The sequence below is a fragment of the Aquila chrysaetos genome, chromosome 3 (assembly GCF_900496995.4).
Source record: "Aquila chrysaetos chrysaetos chromosome 3, bAquChr1.4, whole genome shotgun sequence".
NCBI lineage: Eukaryota > Metazoa > Chordata > Aves > Accipitriformes > Accipitridae > Aquila > Aquila chrysaetos.
Window position 1 is genome coordinate 76,992,040 of NC_044006.1, and position 19,807 is coordinate 77,011,846.

A 19,807-nucleotide genomic window follows, 5' to 3' on the forward strand; every position below is an offset into this window, starting at 1 on the left:
CTCAATCCCACAAGGTGGGTGAGAGAGTTGTTAAGTGAGTTGCCCAGGGCCGTGTCAAGAAGTCTTTGGCAGAGGGCTGTAATACGAACTTCATTGTGCCCATTCCCAGACAGTGACCCACCTTGAACTCCTAAGACTGCAGTAATTGTGGTCAGCCACGTGTTATGGATAAAGGAGCCTGACATATATGGGTCACGGGCTTTTCTAAGGTCACACACTGATTTTCCTAGAACCTCCTTCCCTACCAGGTGCACTGAGGACAACAAACCCCACTGAACAGTGGGGTGAAATCAATTGCTACCGAGCAATACAAAGTGAAAATAGAGTAGGGCAATGGGGAAAAAAAAAAAAAAAAAAAAAAAGGAGATAAAAGCCTGAAAAACACTGGACGAAGGAAGGGAAACTGCAACCCGATATCCCGTGCCAGGCAGCTGGCCCCAGGCCAGGCTGTAACGAGGACCACGGCCCCGGCAGCGCGAAGCCATCCCTGCTCACTGCGCCTCTGTTTGACCATGAACTTGGGTGTTCCAGCAGCAGCATGTGAAAATATTTAGTCTGCTGCAGAAGGGAATGTTTGGGAAAAGAGATAGGAAGGCCTGCATTCCTCCAACCCCACAGCCCGGTCCTCCCCACATTCCCTGGCGTCCCGCCAGCGCTCGGGCTGGAGGAGGTTTTTTGGGGGCTCTTTTCTTGTTTTTCTGTTTTCCGCTCAGATTGAATGAGAAGCGAGTGATGCACTGGTATCAGTCCTTCGGTTAAAAATCAGAGACGGAGAATCACTGGGTGGACGTGAATCACTAGGTGGGGAGGGGATGAAAATCACTTTCTTCTTTAATCTTCCCTCTGTCTTTGCACTGTCTATTTAGACAGGCAGCTTTACCAGACAAAGTCAGTCTTCCTATCTTCCAGAGCCCAACATAACAGAGCCCAACCTTGGCCCTGACACCTAAAACTGACTAAAACACAGGCATTCCTCTGGGAATAAAAATTTAAAAAAGAAAAAAATTAAAATGCACTTTTCTTGCTTCACAGGTGGGTTGCAAATGCTTTGCCCCAGCTCAAAAGGTTGTCCAAGGTTCAGGGCAACAGAGAAGAGAGCTGGGAGAGCTGCATGGCTCCCAGAAGCCAGCGTCCAAGAGAAATCAGCCTTCAGAGACAGCTGGTTAACAGGTGAAGTTTGTTGTCATTGCTCAAAGCAGTTGGCGTTGGCCATAGAAGATACAATGAGCTGCTGATAGGACTCAGCCAGGTTGTTTCTGCTTTCTCTGAACAGCTTCACTGTTTGGTTCATCCACAGATCACCTGTGAAATGAGAGAGTAAACCACAGCGCTGTAACCTCGGTCTAGAAGTTGTTTTTCCCCCATTAGTGTGCCGTGAGGACACTTCGGATACATACATCTTGCCAACCAAAAATTTTAAAAGATCAGCACCAGGGAGCCTTCCCAGGCCCTGGAATTCAATCCCTCAGACGGATAAATTGCTGCAATAGTCCCTAGCATGGTTTTGGCCCAGACCAACAAGCACACTCCCAAGCAGGCAAGCTTCAGAAATTAGCAGAGTCCAGGGAGGATTTCCCCATAGACAATTCAGATGCAGACACCCCGTTTTGTATAGAATGGAAGTTTAATAATTTAAATGTGGTCAGACCATGCTTAGCTGGCTTCAGAGCCAGAGAAATGCCTGAGCCAGAGCTTAGCTCTGTTTAGTTTACTAGTGCAGATGAAGCCGTTATTTGTTATTCTTCAGAAGAACTCACTGGCCACAGGAATGGAGTTATCCATGGAAATCCAAAGGAGAAGCCCGGCCACAGTGGAACTGGTGGAGTTTTACTCTTGATGGCTTTCAGGAAAGGATTGTTTTGTGAGGCTTAATGAACTAAGAGAGGAGATCCCACAGCCTGATCAGCAGGCCTTTGCCTTATGATCCATCTCATTCTCCCTTCCAGCCTTTGGGAGAAACCAATATTTGCTACATCAGGTCAGGAAGAATTTTCCATTTGTTCAGAATTATCTGTTTGTGCAAACCATCTCCGTTCTGATACAGAAAGAAAACAATGAAACTTGAAAACAGCCCACGCAATGAAATTTATGAACAAAGCAGGAGGTGAAAAGGAAGAGGTAATTTTGTGTTGTGCTTTATTCTAATTTCAGCTGCTTTTATTTGACATATGCTCTTTTTTTAAAAAAAAAAAAAAAAGGAAATGAAAAGTTGTGTGGATGTATTCCACCGTAGGAAGGTAAAAAGGGGGTGTTACAACCTACAGAAGCAATATTTTTAGGGGAAATTCAGTGTTTGGTAACTGACCTTGAAAAAAATGAGGCAGAAAGTGTAGCTCAGAAGTTTGGGACTGTCAGGTCATTTATGGATCTGAAAAGGAAAGACTTTTAACAGTTTGTTTCTCAGAGGGTAGATACTCACTGTATTTTGAAAAATCAGCTCCTTTTGGAGTAGCTCAGCTGGGGTCCCTTCATATCCTAATGTTTAGCAAACCTTCCACTTTATTAAAGAGAATCGAATAATGATTTTGTGGATTCAGGGCCTGATTCTTTCTGACTTGGTCTAAGTCAGGAGTCACAGCAACTCAATGAATGTTTTTCACTTATCAAAGTTTGCCAAATTGAGGGCACACACCACCAACGGGAGATGCAAGAGTTGCTGAAGATGGCAGAGAAGATCCCAAAAGCAAGGAAGGCATCACTTCTACCAGCAAACCCTGCTCTAGCTTTGGGATTTCAGTGGTCTTCACCCCAAATACCCCATAGAGTTTTGACTCGAGTGCAGGTGAGGGTGAGCCTGTTCTGCAGTGAAATAAAGCAAGTAAATTCACCAGGTTTGCAGATGAAAAGTGAAGAAGTCAGAAGAGTTGTCCTATCTTTGCAGTTTCCACGGTGGGACATTTAGAGAAACAATATCTGTGTGGCATTAAATGTGGGTAAATTACATTTACTTCCACTCATCTCCAACTGCATCCCTGGACACAGGCTCCAGGAGGGCAAACTAATTCGAGATAGCCTTTGAAGTGGGTAGGGACGATCTTGTCTTGCTGTTAACTTGACCCAACACAACCCCCTTGATAATCTTTTCTAAACATGAAAGCACATTCTCAGGGGTTGAGAATCCAGGCCAGTGCAGAGGCATATGAACCAGATTAATCTCACCAGGATATGGGTGGAGACCAGCACAGGGAAAATTTCAGTCCATTTCATACTAAACAGATCCTGAGACATGAAAGCTTGAACCTCAGATGATTTCTGAATTGAACTTCTGACCTACCACAGAGCTAGCCAATTTCAATCACTGAAACTGTGTGCATAAATATTTATACTTTTTTCAAATGCACAAACATAACCCCCTTCCCCAAAAGGAAACAGCATGCCCAAGCTAAAACCTGGCTATATATTTTTAATTCACCATGAAGAACTGAGGTATAAACCCTACAATACAGTACTAGGAAGCCTGAAACTATAAAGTTAAAACCAAAGCTATTCTGAGTTAATAGGATCCATTTGTTGTGCGAAAGAGGCACCAGCATATTTTTTTCTTTGAATGTAGGAATTAGGTAAGTGAAATTGTCAGGCGTGCATGTATGAAATGTAATCTGGCTAACCCGAGCATTCCAGCCAGCCTGGGTTTCAATAGCCGAAGTATGCATGATAAGTTTCATTTAAATGCAGGCAGCCTCATCTTAATAACTCCCTCATCGCTTGGAGTGCAGCGTTTCAGGATGCAGAGACCTAGGCTCTATCCTCAGTAGCTTGCTGTGAAACTGTAGATAAATTTTTTAAATGGAGATAGCAATGATTCTTTTCACAGATGCTGGGCTCTCTAGATGAATAGTGCTATAACAGCAAAAATATAATCATTATTATTATTTATTTATTACCTCTCTGGTTGACACAAGGGGATAAGAGTAAAATCAATCCAGAGCCTCTTCATAGAGGCCTCTAGCATATTTCCCCTAAGACTCACAAATCAACACTGCGAAGTAAAGAAATTTCCACTTAACACCTCATCACCACCACCCCCCCCGCCTTTGCCAATGTTTATGTACATACTTACCTTTATTAGCGTGGGGGGGAACCCCTGGGATTCCTGGTATTGGTAAAGAAAACGTGCGTATTTGCAGGGTAAAGGACAAGCTCGGGGTTCTCTTGTTTGCTGGTGGGTTTGAGTTTCTGGTGGTTTATGCAAAGTTTTAAGGAGGAGGGTCTGGCAAAGAAATCTTTAATCTTGAAAGTAAAAAGGAGAATTAGAGGACAGAGGTTGGAACTATGCAAAAGGAAAGGAGATCAATCTCAAACCTGGGAACAAGCTGCAGCGGCACCAGGTGTGTTAATGTCGCTTGAGGTCACTCCCCTGCAAAGGAGTGTCGTTCTACAAGCAAAAGCAATAGTCAAGTCTGGATGACAGAGGCTTTGGCTTTTTGTCTTGAAACGGGAGTTTCTGGGTTTTGTTGAGGAAATCAGATTTAAAGGAGGTAAGTGTTTTCTCCACGCATTTACAGTGTCTAAACCTGTCTCTACTCTGAATCAAATTATACGTAATAATGTTCTTGATCATTGAAAAAAAGAAGAAATTATGACACAGAGAAGGAGACATTCTTTCACTATAAATATATAATTTTGCCTACAAAAATATAATGTTTCCAGTTTTCACCTCCTTATGCAACAGAATTTTTTCCTTCAATGTAGGTGCCCTCAGGATGAACCATGAGTTCAGAAGCATGCTTTACTGGTGTCTGTCAGAGAGGTGGGATGTTTACATCAATCTCCTTTATCAGAAAAAGTTAAGGATGCCATCAACTGAACAAAAGGGAAAAGTTTGAGTGACAGGATGGAAGTTGAAACTCCATCAGAAGTTTTGAGCTTCTGATATTACTTAATACACACACTTTAGAATAATCAGATGAGATACGCTCCTTTTTTTTCCACTCTTTAAACTCTCAAACATGTCACCAGTGCTGCTCTTGGAAATGCAGACGTCTGCTGCATGAAATTAGAGAAGAGAAAACATTTTCTAGGAGAGGTTTACATGAACATCAGGGTGCCCTGCTAAGTTTAGACACTAAATTTGGAATGAGCCAGTATGGAGTTTGTTGACTCTGGCTGGTACCTGGCTTGATCATTAGCCATAATTTTTGTTTGTCTGTGGCCAGCTGTCTCACTTAACCATCTGGCTCCTCCTCAAAGACATTCATCCATCTCTTTATTTCCTTCTGTGACAGCATGTCCTGCTTTGTGCACACGTTGCCAACAATAGAATGAAGAATAGGCCTTAACAATTCAAGATTAACCAAGCTTTTTAATGTACAAACCAAGGAGCCTCCAGCCTGTTTGCTACTTTAAGGACAGACCATTTAGGGATCTAAAGAATTGCAAGGTCAAACTAAGGGATCAGAAACAAATCCACCCCAATGTGCAGCAATGCTCTGTTTGGCCCATTGCAATCACTGATGCAGCAGGTGAGTTAATGAAATGCTGTACCCATAGACCTCAGCTGCAGTCAAGAGCCTATTTATAAACACTAGTTCTTCAGATATGCCTTCCTTAATTCATAAAAAAGTGCATGTGCTATATATTCCAAATTTAATGGAAAGACTCACATAGTTTCAACTCAACAAATGGAGTTATCGACAACGCCAGAAGACTTTATAAAAAGGCTGGGAATAATTTGTCCTAGTTTGCTTTTGTGTAAGTTTTCAGTGGATAATTTACTGATGTGCAATTAAACTCCAGTCTTTTCTTTTGCCTGGAAATGTTTTGGAAATATTTTAGAAATGTAAACCCAAATATCTGGTAAGACTAGTCAGGCAGAGTTAATGGCGGGGGGGGGGGGGATGTGCAAATGCAAAAAAACTGATCAGAATTTGAGACTTAATTTGACAAAGGTAGAAGCTTTCCAAAATAATGTTATTACAATAAGATAATAAGATTCCCACAGCAGTTGCTGCTACCTGTGCCGTTTGAGAGACTGGACTCTCTTTGACAGATTAGGCAGCATTATCAACCCTTCCTCGCCAAAGGGGAACTGGGAGCCCCGAGCACTGAGTTCCTCTAGCTATATATGGAAGTCAATCACAGATCAACTCAACTCATCCTAAAGAAAAATCCAGAGTGGTTCAGATGAATTTCACCAACGCACTAACTGAAAGGCCTGCAAGATTAAGTCCTGCTTAAACAGCATTTACTTGATGTCATCTGCATCAGTGGAAGGGAAGCACCAGGATATCAGATGAGGAGCGTCACCCTCCACCACCCATCACCATCTCTGGTTATATCCAGTTCCTGCCCTACCTGCAGGTAAAATTTTCCATTATTCTCAAAGCAGAGACACCTGAAGATTAAGTGACCTGCACAAGGGTGCACAAGAAACTGGTCCCACAGCCTCCTCTTGCTGACCACATAACCATTCCCATCCCTCACCGGTAGTGTCACCTGTTAAATTAATTCAGGCTGAAGAAAGTGCACAGGGGGTCACTTGAGCCAGTGCAGTTTAACTAGGCAGGTGATTTTTTTCTGTTTCCCCTGATATTAACCTCTGCAAGAGCAGTTAGCTACCTATGGCAAGTGTCCATGAATGCATTTAACTCACTTCAGTATTGTCACCCAGAGCTCTTGCTGGTGAGGACAAGGCAATTCACACACTGAACTCTCATTAACGTAATAGCTGTTGCACTCAGAAACACCTCCGTCCCCTTTCAGCTCATCCTGCCCCACAGACACTCACTCTTACAGGAGCTGGGAGTAGAAAGCAAATGAAAATCCATCAAGTCTTAATTGCATCTTTATAACCTCAGTTCTGTTCGCTCTTGGATAAGATAAATAAGATGTATGTTACAGCCACATATGGATTCTCCTACAGTTCCTTTTATACCTGTGAGTGTATACACCTCCTTTCAGGATAGCTATTGCCTTGCTGGAAGGGATCTATAAATCCCTCCTGAGATCACGCATGTATTCCTTGAGCAGTCTGCAGCAGAGCTATGTTTTCCTTGCACCAGCCATGAGGTATCTACGCTGGCATCATCTTTATTTTACATCCAGCTGGGGACATCAGCTGTGGACATCACTGGAGAGACGCTAATCTGAACCAAGTGGACACAACCTGGTTTTATGTAGGGTGAACATCCAACCAACACTTTCCAATGCACAGAGATTGTGCCCCAATAAAGGGTGCAGAATACACCCAGAAGAGCTCCATGGCATGAGTACCCCTTTGCAGAAACAGCCAGACATTTTGGTCCTGGTGATCCCCAGATGTTCTGATAAAAGGCTGGGAGGGTTGTTAGTAACCTGTGCTCTCACTAGAGGCAAGGCTGTAATTTTGGGCTAGTTGTTGATTTGGCTGACTGTTGAATATCCCTCCGCCTGCAGATCTTCTACCTACAGCAAAAGCAGAAAACACTGATCAAGTGCATTGCTCACTCCGGGTACATGTCCTGCCCAAGTTTTGTCTCAGAAAAGCTTCCTTTTAAGAAGTAGTTCATTTGAATACGAAGGCAAAACAAGGATAGACCTGCAAGGATATTTTTCTTGGGCAAATATTTGTAAACCATGCGAGTGTTTGTGGCTTTACACAGATGGAAATCATATATTGCCTCACCGGTACTGCAGTGTGTTTTGAACGGAGGGGGAAGGGGACGCATTATAAGCATTCAACCCTTTCATTATCCCTCCATCCCTTCCTCCCTTCCTGACATACCTTTCTTTATTTCTTTCATTTTCTCTTTCAAAAGAGGGGAGAAATGAATGTATAGGATGTTTTATTTCTCATCCTGTGCTCAATCCCTTTGATTTGTTAGGATCTGTCTGTCTGTCTGTTTACCTATCTATCCTAAACCACAACATTTTGCCCACTTTTACGTAGTTTCTTTTCCCCACTATATTTATACATCACCTCTCCCCATGACAGTTATGTACGTGAATGAGCAGAGTAAGTTGATTTTGGAAAAAGTGCTTTCCATTGCTTCTGTCCTTATATAGCACCTTGCCTGACTGGATTCTGCTATGTGATAATGAATTCAAAGCATTACTGTAAAAATTATAATAACTGCAGCAGCAGTAATACAAACAGTTACTGTATGTCACACTGAGTTTCCCAAACATGGATGCATAAGTGAAACCTGTTTGCAGTTAGAAATACCATGAAAGCTTGCAACTCCCTGGGCATCCAAAGCCACTAGTATTATTTTCTCATGTGTCAGCTGTAGCCTTCATACAATGTTTAAACCTCAGAAGTACAAGCATTTTTTTAGCTTTTTCTTTTTCTCCCCAATGACCCCAAACTTTAAGACAGAGCTACATTTTGCAAATGTTTTACAAGTGGTAAGCCATCAGTGCCTAACCAAATGGCCAGGGTCAACCCATCACACATGTCCATTGAAAACTCTCTTTGATTTCATTTTCAAGTATGCAAATATTTCAATCTTATCAGATTTTTACTCTTACCACGTTTAGTTACAATATGGCTTAATATGCAGAAGTGTCATTTCTGGTAGTATTTCTGGGAGGAATTATTCATGCCTATCTAAAAATTTGTATTTCAAATTATAAATTACCCTACTTAATTCCTTGGGGTCACACTGCCTTGGTTAAATGCTGCAAAGGTTGCAACACACAGGGATTTAGCACTGTCTCAAATGACTACCAGCTTTTTTGTGAGCAAACATAAATACCTTTAGGAATTTAGATAAAATCTCCTGTACATCTATGAATTTTGACTGACTTTCACTTTTTGATTAGGGCTGTGGGAGATGTCAGTCACACACTTCAGATCACACTGCTTGGTAAATCATACTATCTGCTCCAAGATTTCAGTGGACTGAAGGAGGAAACCCAATGAAGGAAGAAACAGAGAGAGAGGACCATTTTTCTTACATTTACCTCCAAGGCACTTTGTGGAGATGACTTCCTAATACTGATGCCCATTTTCTCTCTACAAATAATGGAAAAGAGTATCCTACCTGTCTTAGGCATGCACCCACTTTTATACACTCCCCCTGGACATCTCTTCATCATAAACAGGGAGGGAACAAAGATGTGACTTTTGGAAGAGAGTGACACATGTTATATAGAAAACTGAGGTTCCTAGAAGAACCAGCCTGGCTCCCCACATATATTTCTACCTCATCTAATGTCAGCCTCAGCCTACAGTGAGGTTACCTGAGATGACAGCCATACTTTTAAATAGTAATAAGCACCCAAAAATAATTTTCTGACAGTGATAGCCGTTGGCAAAGAATGGCCTGTGTCCTTCCATTTAAACTCTCTTACAAACACAGGGTGGTGGTAAATATCTCAACCTGCATATTGGGAATAGTCCCTGGCTTACACTCACCTCAAACTGTGCGTAGGGATTTTTTTTGAAGACTGCCAGTTGGCCCAGGACAAAACCGTGCCAGGGAACATGCTAACAATTCAGAAGTATAAACTCAGCCATTTCCCAGTGCTTAGGAATACTCCCTGGCATTTTTAACTCAATAATACAAACATAGCCCGCGTGGGCACATGGGTCCCATGTCACATTTGTACCACCAGGTTACGCTGCTCGTGCTTGAACACACCAACGCAGGTCTTTCATTCAAACGACTTCCCTGCTTCCCTACCGCTGCATGATTGATTCGTCATGTCACTTCAGCCTTGATCGATCCTCTCCAGAGCCTTCGTCCTTCTCTGGGGCCCACAGAGCCAACCTCTCTGCTGGTGGCAGCCAGCATGGTCCCATGGCTAAGAGGGGAATGATGCTGAGTTATACCTCCTGAGGGTCTGGCCCGAACTGATTAAACTTCCTCCGCAGACTTGGTTTAGTTTTCCTTTACTGGCAAGAAGGTGTCTAAGGAATGTGATGATCTCAGTCACATTCACGCTTCTTGAAGTGGAAGACTACCCACATCATCTGATCGTTCCTCTGTATTATTACAGCCTCATGCTGTGCTTTTCAAGATCCTGTGGGCCAACGCACTATCCATGTGGCAAATAAAAGCCTCCAGACACCTGATCCTGGGGATGGAGCGGAGCCGGGGGGGCTGTCAGCAGAAACAATATTGTTCAAAGGGTGGGCTCAAAGCGGTGAGGTCAGCTGGTGTGCCAGAGCCATGAGTTGGCATTTAGTGGAGTGAATGCTTCACTCGCTGCCTCTCTCCTAACCCCACGTCTGCTCTGCAGATGGGAAAACACATTCCTCTGCGCATACCGATTCGTTCTGCCCTGTCACGCCAACATCAGTGCGGGTGCCTGAGGTTGCCGCTGAGGGATGAAACCCTCATCTGATTCCCTGATTACCCCTGCTGCTAATGCTCTCTCGGGACTGGGAGCTAAATACTCAGTTCTTTATGATGTTAGAAGCCAGAAATATTTTTGCATCTGGTTTTCATGGGATCTTGACATAAAGGGACTGGAATGCAAATGTCTTTGGGGGCTACTGCTTCGACTGAATCCTGATCTCCAGTTCTGGGTCTTTGATCCTGAACCCCAGTTCTTTGCTTCAGTGCTTTCCCAGGAATGGATGACGTTCATTTTTCTAATTCCCTCATGGAGAAATAGCCTTTGTGGTGTACAGACTGGTCTTAGGCAGATTCATGTCACCCTTTGATCACCTTTGAAGGAGGAAGCCAGAGCCACAACATTTAATCTCCTGTTACTGCAGTATAAGCTTGCTTATCTATATCCACATTCATTCTCTAGAGACAATCCCCATCACATGAGACCAACCTCATTCTGCAATGGAATTAGTTTTATTGCATCCACACTTGTGAACAACACTGGGGCTTTTGGAGGCCCAGCCCATGTTTCTTCATGCTGCAAGAAGCTGACTCCGTCTGGAAATTGTACCCCTGTGAATCATGTGAAAAATTATCCATGCTTCCTGGGCATGACGGTCAAGAGACAGGAGCTCTGGCAAACGTTTTGGAAAGATACCCCTGCATTTCGCACACTTACATGTGTTAGCTTCTGCATTTCAGTAGAGACACTGTAGATGCTCATGGATAGACCAGCAAAGTCAATTTAAAATAATCAGTGTTTATCTGTGAAGTGATGAAAAATTCATATTTCATGAAAGAGAATTCATGTTAGAGTTCAGATTAACTCACCTAGCAAAGACAAGTACCCAAGGACTCTCCTTTCCATGCTTACAGGGGACAGAAGATTACTCTTTAGGAGCCGTGATGGAGTGGAGGAAGCACGTACAGATCCTTTCCAAAGAAAGAGACCGGTTGATCTGTCCTGTATTACCCTACAAACATTGTGTTTTCCTATCTGCTGGCAGAACATCTTCAGCCATGGGATCTATCATTCTGCCTCTTCTTTACCCTCCCAGAGGCCCCAAAGCCATGTGTTAAGTATGTTAGAATTATGAATGGCTACTGATACACTTAACCCTTGTGATGGACAGGCTCCCTGTGTGTATGCCATAAACCTGAAAATTGCTAGCTTTGTGGTTCAGTAAAGCATCTGAACAAAAACCTGGCTGCAGCAGCAATAGGTGTAGTAATATTCCCATAAGCACTGCCTCTCAAATGCCAGCAAATTGCCCCATTGTGTTAGGTCCTGTGCATTTCCGCAGTGCAAAAGAATCATTGACTCTCTGTCATGTGTAGCTTTAATATGAACTAAACAGTAGTAAAAGAGCTGGAAGGAGTTTCTTCAAAACTTACAACGACCACTGAGACTCCTCTGGGGGAAGGGTGGAAGCATTCACCCACCCTAGGATAGATTTTCCTTCAAGCCTTCCCAGGCACCTCTGGGCCAGAAGGCTGCTCACCTTGCACTCTCCACTTTTTAACCTTTCTGTATTCTAAGAAAGGAATTAAAGGAACTTCTGAAGGTCAGGGACTGTTTTCTCCTATTACAAATTCAGGTATGATTCATTTGCCTTTCAGAAAGGTTAGACCAGAGGTATCTCTGTCAAGGCAGAACAATTTCTTAGGATAGCAAACACGGGTCCTGGATGACTGAAATCACTACAGCCTTTTTTGAGGGACGGTCTCCTCAGTTAGACAGCCAGTCCATCTTTAGGTAATAAAAAATTATCCGAACTCCCTGCCTGAGTTAGTTCAGCAGATCCCTCAGCTTATGACTCTATTTACAATTTCCTCGTGGCTTAGTGAGGAATATTTGGGTCTCAAATCTGTTGCACAGATATAGGCATCTAGTGCCACTTGGGACACTATAAGGTGTCATTAGCATTAGGCTGCCACATATATCAAATAACCGGTGGGAGGCCAGTGTTCTTGTGGTGCAACAACTGAAGGCAGAATCCCCTACAGCACCCTAAATAGTGCTAGACATGAATGTTTGGGCAACTGCATTGACCTCTTAGATCACTCTCTTCAGTTTTCTTTCCACTAAATTTCCATTGACTTGTTGACTTCATTTGTTAAATAGGTTAAAATGTTGACTATTCATAAGACACAGAATGTGAACAAAAGTAGGAAAATTCATTATTCATGTCCCAGTTTTTATGTCTGTGAAAAATAACATCATGTATGCCATATTTCTGCAAACCCATGGAGGCATTCAAACCCCTCTGGACTATGAACAGTCTGTGCTGATTTAGATCTAAGGGAGTAAGGTCAGGAAGCCAAACATCTTGGGACCAAATTAAAGTTAGACACAAGTAAAATGCCCTGAAATGTATGATGTGGATGTCGAGTCCACAGCACAAACCACTTTGCTCTACAGCATTTTGCTCTGCCCTACTCCTACTGCATCATATGCTTACTAGCATGGACATAGCCAGTGGTGCTCTGGGAAAAAAAATCTCAGAAAAATGCAGAATGCAACACATTGACTCTTACAAACACTGACCCATGTTGCTTGTTGCAGATATTTCCATCTTGTGATGTCCAGCTAGTTAAGACTTATTTGTTGAAAGGTGCTGGTGACAAATTTCCATCTCACAACAGCGACCACACTGACTGAGACCAAGAATCCTACCTCCCACAGTCGTCAGAAAAGCATGCCCAAGGAAGATAACTAAATATCTTCAACCGAGGGGATTTCCTGAGCTTCATGTGGTTTTTCTACTTAGTAATTCACCATAGATTGTACTTTCAAGTGCGTGTCCAGTTTCACCTTAAGCCCACACAAGCTTTTTGCATCCACAACGTGCTTCAGTAGGAAGGTGTGGAGTTATTATATTTTGCATGAAGAACTACCTTCTCCTCCTAGCTGGCTCCTAGTTTCTGTACTGCAAGAAATGGTGAAGACTCAAATCCCTGCCCAATCCCACTGTATCACTTGTAATTTTACAGACCTCTGTCATCCCCCTCTTCAGTTTTCATCTGGCTGAAATATCCAAACCTTCTCCCTTGTTTCTGATTTGAGAGTCTTTCCATACCCTTGGTTATCCTTGCCTTTCTTACATAATTTTCCAGGTTTTTGCTTAAGCTTTTGAGCAGAAAAGGACTACAAACAAATCCCACAATAGGTTGAAGTCCAAGGAAAAGCTCGCCAATGTTTCGCAGTCAATGTCATCAGTAACAGGGCTCCATGCATGTGCTCCGTGCACACATGAAGCAACTGTCCAAGACATGTAGATGGTCAGAACTTAAGCTGTAGATGTTGGAATATTTCTTCATAAAATATAAAAGCATGTCTACACAACATTGCTCCAAAAATGCCTCCAGATCCCCTCTTTTGACTTACTGTTATAGATGTGACTGTAGCTAAATCAGCAGCCAGCCTACCTTTTAGTTTCCTAGTCAGGCAGAACAGAAGACCTACTCATATGCTCTGCATCTTATAACCCTGCCCTCTGAAAGGAAAGTAGGGCATGAGGAGCAAACATGTATAGTTTTTTCTGAGTCTGCAGTTAGGACAAGCCAGGGCTTAGACCTGGCACCAGGATTGCAGGAGGAAAATAGTTGCTCCAGAGAGCACTGAAAAAGTAGTTTTGCATTCTGGACTAAAAGAGAAATAAGAGTTAACACCTTTTCCCAAAGAAAAGATCATACCAATGGAAGCATCTCCAAGCTCCGAGTTCGGTGAAAGATTAATATCCCTTGGTGCTCCATCCTTCAAAATCTGCTGACAGTGGTTTTCAATATCACTGACAAACTCTTGCTAGCTAAAACCAGGAAGGTGTCACCTTTTGTACCCTAAAGAAAAAAGAACCAGGACACAACAGATATGAGGCAGGATTTGTCTCACTACATTTAGACCCCCAAGTCTGAGTTGATCACACAGCTTTTTTTGCAATCAATATCGAGAAATCAGCAATTCACCTGAGCTAGTGAAGACACCGTCCCTAGGATGACTGCCATCACTCCCTGTGGCTTTCAGGCACCTTAGGGCAGATGCACCCTTCGCAGGTCCCTACCCATCAAACCGAAACCACCCTGGCTCTTCAGCTGGTGGCCTGGTAGCCTGGTTTGAAATCCTTGCTGTCCCTGGAAGACAGACTCGTTATCATCTCCAGCCTTGATGTCGCAGGGTGTGTCTTGCTGTCCCCCATCCACGTCCTCGTCTGCTAGAGGGAAAACAAGCCCAGGAACCCCACCCTTCTCCATGTGTCAGCCTTCACGGCAGGTTGGGAGGTGATTCATGTTGGCTGACCTCATGTACTCATGGGCAAGTGTCAGGCTTATGTAAATGGCCATATGAAATCCAGAAATGAGCTAAAATATTCATAACCATAACTGTAAATTAAGCCAGCTCCTAGATTTCCAAGTGAAAGCTCAGAAGCACAGGGAATTCAAAGTCATTTTGGAGCCCAAAAGCTTTTCTCCATTTCTCCATGAGAGAAGCCCCTTCCTGTCAGCACACTGTCTCTTTCCTGCCTTCCCAGACACTGTCCTAAAAGCACTCTGTTCCAGCCTTCAAAGGCACACTTCTTGTCTGTGCTGTATTTCAGCACAGCTCCTGCCAGGAAATTAGCTATGGAGGGATGGTGATAGTGTTGTGCTTATTCACTCCTAGCCCTGTTTAATTGGGAAACATTTGTATTTTATAGGCAACAAGAAAAAAACTTAGTATTACCTAATAGGTAGCATAAATAAATTATGGCAGGGACGTGTGTCCCCATTTAAGATGATGGTTTTAGCAGTTCCTGACTATTCCAGCACAATGTATTTCTTATGAGCAATAATTTTTACCCTTTTTGATCACATCTGTCAATAGGTGACTTGTGCAAGTGGTCTCTTGTCTGCAAGAGAAGGCGGCGACATGGTGTGACATTCAAGCTAAAGACATCTGATTGTCCCAGTCTAATGGGAGATTAGCATCAAGATGCTTCCCTTTGCTTTTCTGCAGTTTTCCCATACGACAATAAACCTGACCTCTCCCAGAAATGCCTGTGCACCCCAAAAGCTGGTCTCTCTTTCAGTTCTGCCAGGTGGTTGAAGGGAAGGTAATAAAGATTAGCCTCTCATTTCTCTCTATTCCAGCTACAACATAGCTTTTAGTAAAAAAATGCTTTGTAAGGTCTATGTGACATAGAGTGTAGGAAGTCAGTGTGAATGCAGGAGATCTGCTTTGCACGTTTATATTTCTCAGTGATTCGACTGCATGTGGTACAGAAGAGTAAATATGTCTGTGTTAAGGAAAGCTGAAGGTGAGCTGGACCATGAGACAGAGACTGAACAAATGCAGTTCAGAACTGGGAGTTGTTAAAACAAGTATATTAAATAGTCATAATTCCCAGTCAGAAAAATGTCTTTTCATAAAAGCCCAGCTGGCTTATGGAGGAAATGAACATTGCAAGATGTAAAATATATAAACAAGATAATTTTCGTTTACAGCAGCACTGCAGCATTATCAGTGGAATTAATGAAGCCAAGTTTCATGGACTTGGGTTCTGCACTCCATCCCCATCTCACCACGGTGTCCCGGCCTCTCCCTTGCACGCAGCATCCCCTCCTTTCCCCGCCGTAATGCACAGTCCGTCTTCTCCTCTCCACCCCATGTGCTGCTCCAGCCAGGAGGACCGTGCTTGCTGCCTGCCCAGCTTTCATCTCAGAAGACAAGGGACTGAAATACAACTACCTATGTTCTCTTCTTCGCTCCTCTCATCACTCATCAACGTTCATAAGACCCATAGGTACCTAATTCCTTGGAGAGCTCTGTCTGGTACAGCCAGTGAGTTCAACCAGTAACAGGGAGAGGCAGGCAGGCAGATGGAAAATCAGCATGATCGTATCAGCCCTGTTTCCTGCACAATCCAGGTTAAAATCTAATGAGGGAAAGGGGGAGAAGGCACAAGGCCAATCATTTTGAAGGCATTAAATGGAGAAATATGATGAGAGAAGCTACATTCCACAGCTGTCAGGATCCTAGGAATTTGTTTTGAATATTTTTAGAAAAGACAGACATTGTAATAAAAATAAATGCCCATTTCCAGACGTAGATGATCAAGCTTTGAGGAATGATGGTGGGGCGTTCAATACATATTTGTGTTCTGTAGTTAGCAAGGCACAGGAAGCTGGATTCATATCATGAGAAACAACTTTCCACCCCACCTGTAATGAAAAATAGTGTTTAATATCATCTCCTAGGGTTATGCATTTGCAAGTCAGTAGGCGCAGATAACTCCCCGGAGAGCTGACTGGCTGCGGGACTGGTGCTTTGGCAGTTTCCGAAGCAAAGCAAGCTGTTCCCCAGACATGTGCGACTGATTTCAGGGGTCATAAACAGATGCATGCCCCTCTGCCATTTTTTTACCTGGGCCTGAACTCTGGAAAACCAGTCTGGTTGCTGCTTCTGCCAAGGGGGTATGGGGATGACTAGTGCATATCACAGCGAAGAAAAATATAGAAAATATCACAGCGAAGCATTAGTATACATTTGCCCTATTCTTACACTCTTCCCTAGATAACTGCTGTTGGCCACGGTTGCAGAGAGATTATTGGGACAGGGGAAACATTAGACTGGTCCCAGAATGGCCAGACTTAGGTTTTTATATTAAACTTGGATTTCTGGATCTCTTCCCTTGCTCACAACAGAAAAGTGGAATAACTGGCATAACTATGCACTAATTCATCTGACATTAATTCAGGAAGGCTTAAGAAAGAGACAGTACAGGGTCCAACAGATAAGGAATTCATATATGAGACTACCACTGGTGCCCATCAGAATGATTTTAGAGCAGGGGAGAAAATATTTTCAGATGAGACCATATTGTGTTTTGATTGAACGAGTCTGGTTGATAAAAGTAAATTCAGAGATTAATCTGCACAGACCGGTGCCTTTCTGGAAGATAGAGGTGAGAAAAACATAAGTTCTGGGGTCCAATGCAGAGATGACTGGGTCAAATTATAAGATTTGTGTTTTACAGTGAGTTAGACAAGATGATCTACAGCTACTTTCTCACCCTAAAATCTGGAATTAGAGTAATTATATTTCTGGATATCTCTCATCAGGTATTATATAATTATATAATAATCAGACATCCACTTCAACTTGTCTGTGTTTACTGCTGTGTTATTTTGAACATAATTAATTCAAGGCGTGTTTTTTCTTTTCCCTGTAATTCTCCACTGAAATAAATATTGAAAGCTGTCATTGAAAGCCTTCTCCAGTGTCTGTTTGTGTTGAAAATACTTCTCCTCAGGATGTTGAGGGATGTGTGTATTTAACCCCATCTGAAAGTCAAATGAGTCCTTGACTATTCTGCCGGTCTAATTTGATTCACTTTGTTTATTAAATAAAAGCCAGATGGCAAATAGCCTTAGGGCCACTTAGTGATGTAAAAATATATATATATTTTATTCATCACCACTGGTCTCCACCGTGCTGCAAAAACCTGTGGATCGACTTGCATTCAAAAATGGTAACTTTGTAGCATTACAGATCACATCAGAATCACTGCACTGAAAGGCTTCTCTTCTAATGATGTTCGTAAGTGCTATTATTAGGATTTTATTAGGATTCGCAGCTACTTCATCAAACTTAATTCTGCCTGGTGTTTTTTACAAGCTCAGACATTGACAACTCCCTCAACGTGACAGCTTCATCTTTGCATTGGTGTAATAACCACCAGGATACTGGGTATTTTGAATATGTCTCACCCGCTCCCAGAGAAATCTTCTCATGCTTTGGGCCACAGATCTCTGCTCCATCCCTTCATCCCAGAAGCCTGCCTTTCACACCAGGAAAAAAAAAAAAAGGGGGGGGGACACCTCCCACCCCTTAACCCTCAACACTGCAGTTTACCTTCCTGAGATGGAGGTGTTCAAAGGTTGAACCTCTCCAAGCTGAGCAGAGACCTGAATCCAGGTTTCCCATTTCTCGGGTGTGTGCCCTAGAGACACGTCTCTCCTGCCAAAAGCGGCACCTCCTTCCCCACCCACTTCCCCCAGAGAAATGAGTAATGAAGTTGTCTTCTCCAACGCTTGAGTTAGACGTCTAAGCCCAGGGCTTGGGAATTTTCCTTCTACATGTTTTATGCTTGGCATGGTAATGGCTGAATTTGAGTCTGGCTTTTCAAGGCGGTGTAAAAGCCACCTAGTAACATCCGTGCTATTAAATCAACCGCTACCACTGGTATGTAAATGTCTATATGCTTCTTAGCACATTTTTGGAGCAGGTCAACCAGTGCTCTCCCAAAAAGCTCCTCAGCACAGTCTAGGGTCGGCAGAAGTTAAAGAACAGTCCCCATTTCTGGTATGGATTAGGCCATGTCATTTTGGCAAGTAAGGAGGTGCAAAGCAGGATCTGTGGTGACCAACTTGCTGTTAGATGCCAGCCACCTCGTTCTGGAGGACAGTGAGTTTGCCAGCATAAGTTCAGGTCGTCCTGTGCTAATTAACCTCCAAGCCAAAGAATGTCCATGTGTATGTGATGTATAATACAGCCATACCTTTTATAAGCCAATGTCAGAAAGGTAGATTCTCCAAATCCCATCTAACCCCAGTGGGGCCAAGGTCCCACAAACCCTTGAATTACAGGTGCTGAAGTGTTCAGAAAGCACTGCAGGATACATAGACTTAGCACAACCTCGTCTTTTAAGTGCAAATGCACGTAATCTCTCTCTGAGCAGCATTAGAAGAAACTATAGCAATGCCAGTTTTATAGTCCAGTGCTAAACTATTCGACAAAATGCAGAAAACCTGTGTTCAAATCCCCCTCTTTGCTTATTCGGGGCAGAAGCTGGGGTCCCCATCTCTCACAGGGTGGCCCTGCGTCTCCTAAGAGACTCTTCTCACCTGCTATCAAACCTGTTCCTCCTAGGTATAACAATTAAGTGCTCATTTAGGCAGGGACTCCATTCCAGCCCACCAAATGAACTCTTTAGTTGCTGGAATATAAAAGAAATCACAAATTTTCTCTCTCTGGCCTATTTTGTGGTCATCCCTTGTAGGTGACTAATTTAATAGGTGAAAGCTTGCCTATATGGGGGTGAGAGGGAGGGTTGTGTGTGTTTTAGGGTTTTACTGTTGTTGTTTTTCCAGCTGTGTAAGTTTGACTAATAAAAAAATATTCTGCAAATCTAGTGTTGGGACTCAGACTGAAGCAGGTGCAGAGAAGGGTTATTTGGACACTGGGAGTGAAGAGTCTGGCTGGTTTGAGGAGACTAAGATACTCTGATATTTTCAGGGCAGCTAAGCAAAGACTGAAAATTAATAAAACTGCTGATAAGAAATATATCAAGGGAAATAAGAATAGTCTGGAAAGCAGAAGAGTGTTCCTGAAGTGGAGAGAAGAGATGCATAACTCGCTTCATGGCTTAATCTTCCCATCCGTGAAAGGGGTATTCTTCCTTAAAGCCCAGTTTTACCCACTGTAGCTAGCAGAAATATCACCTCCATCAGCCCTGGTCAGTATAGGACTATCAAACAGTTTTCTTTTTCCATAGTCTTCTTCATTTCTT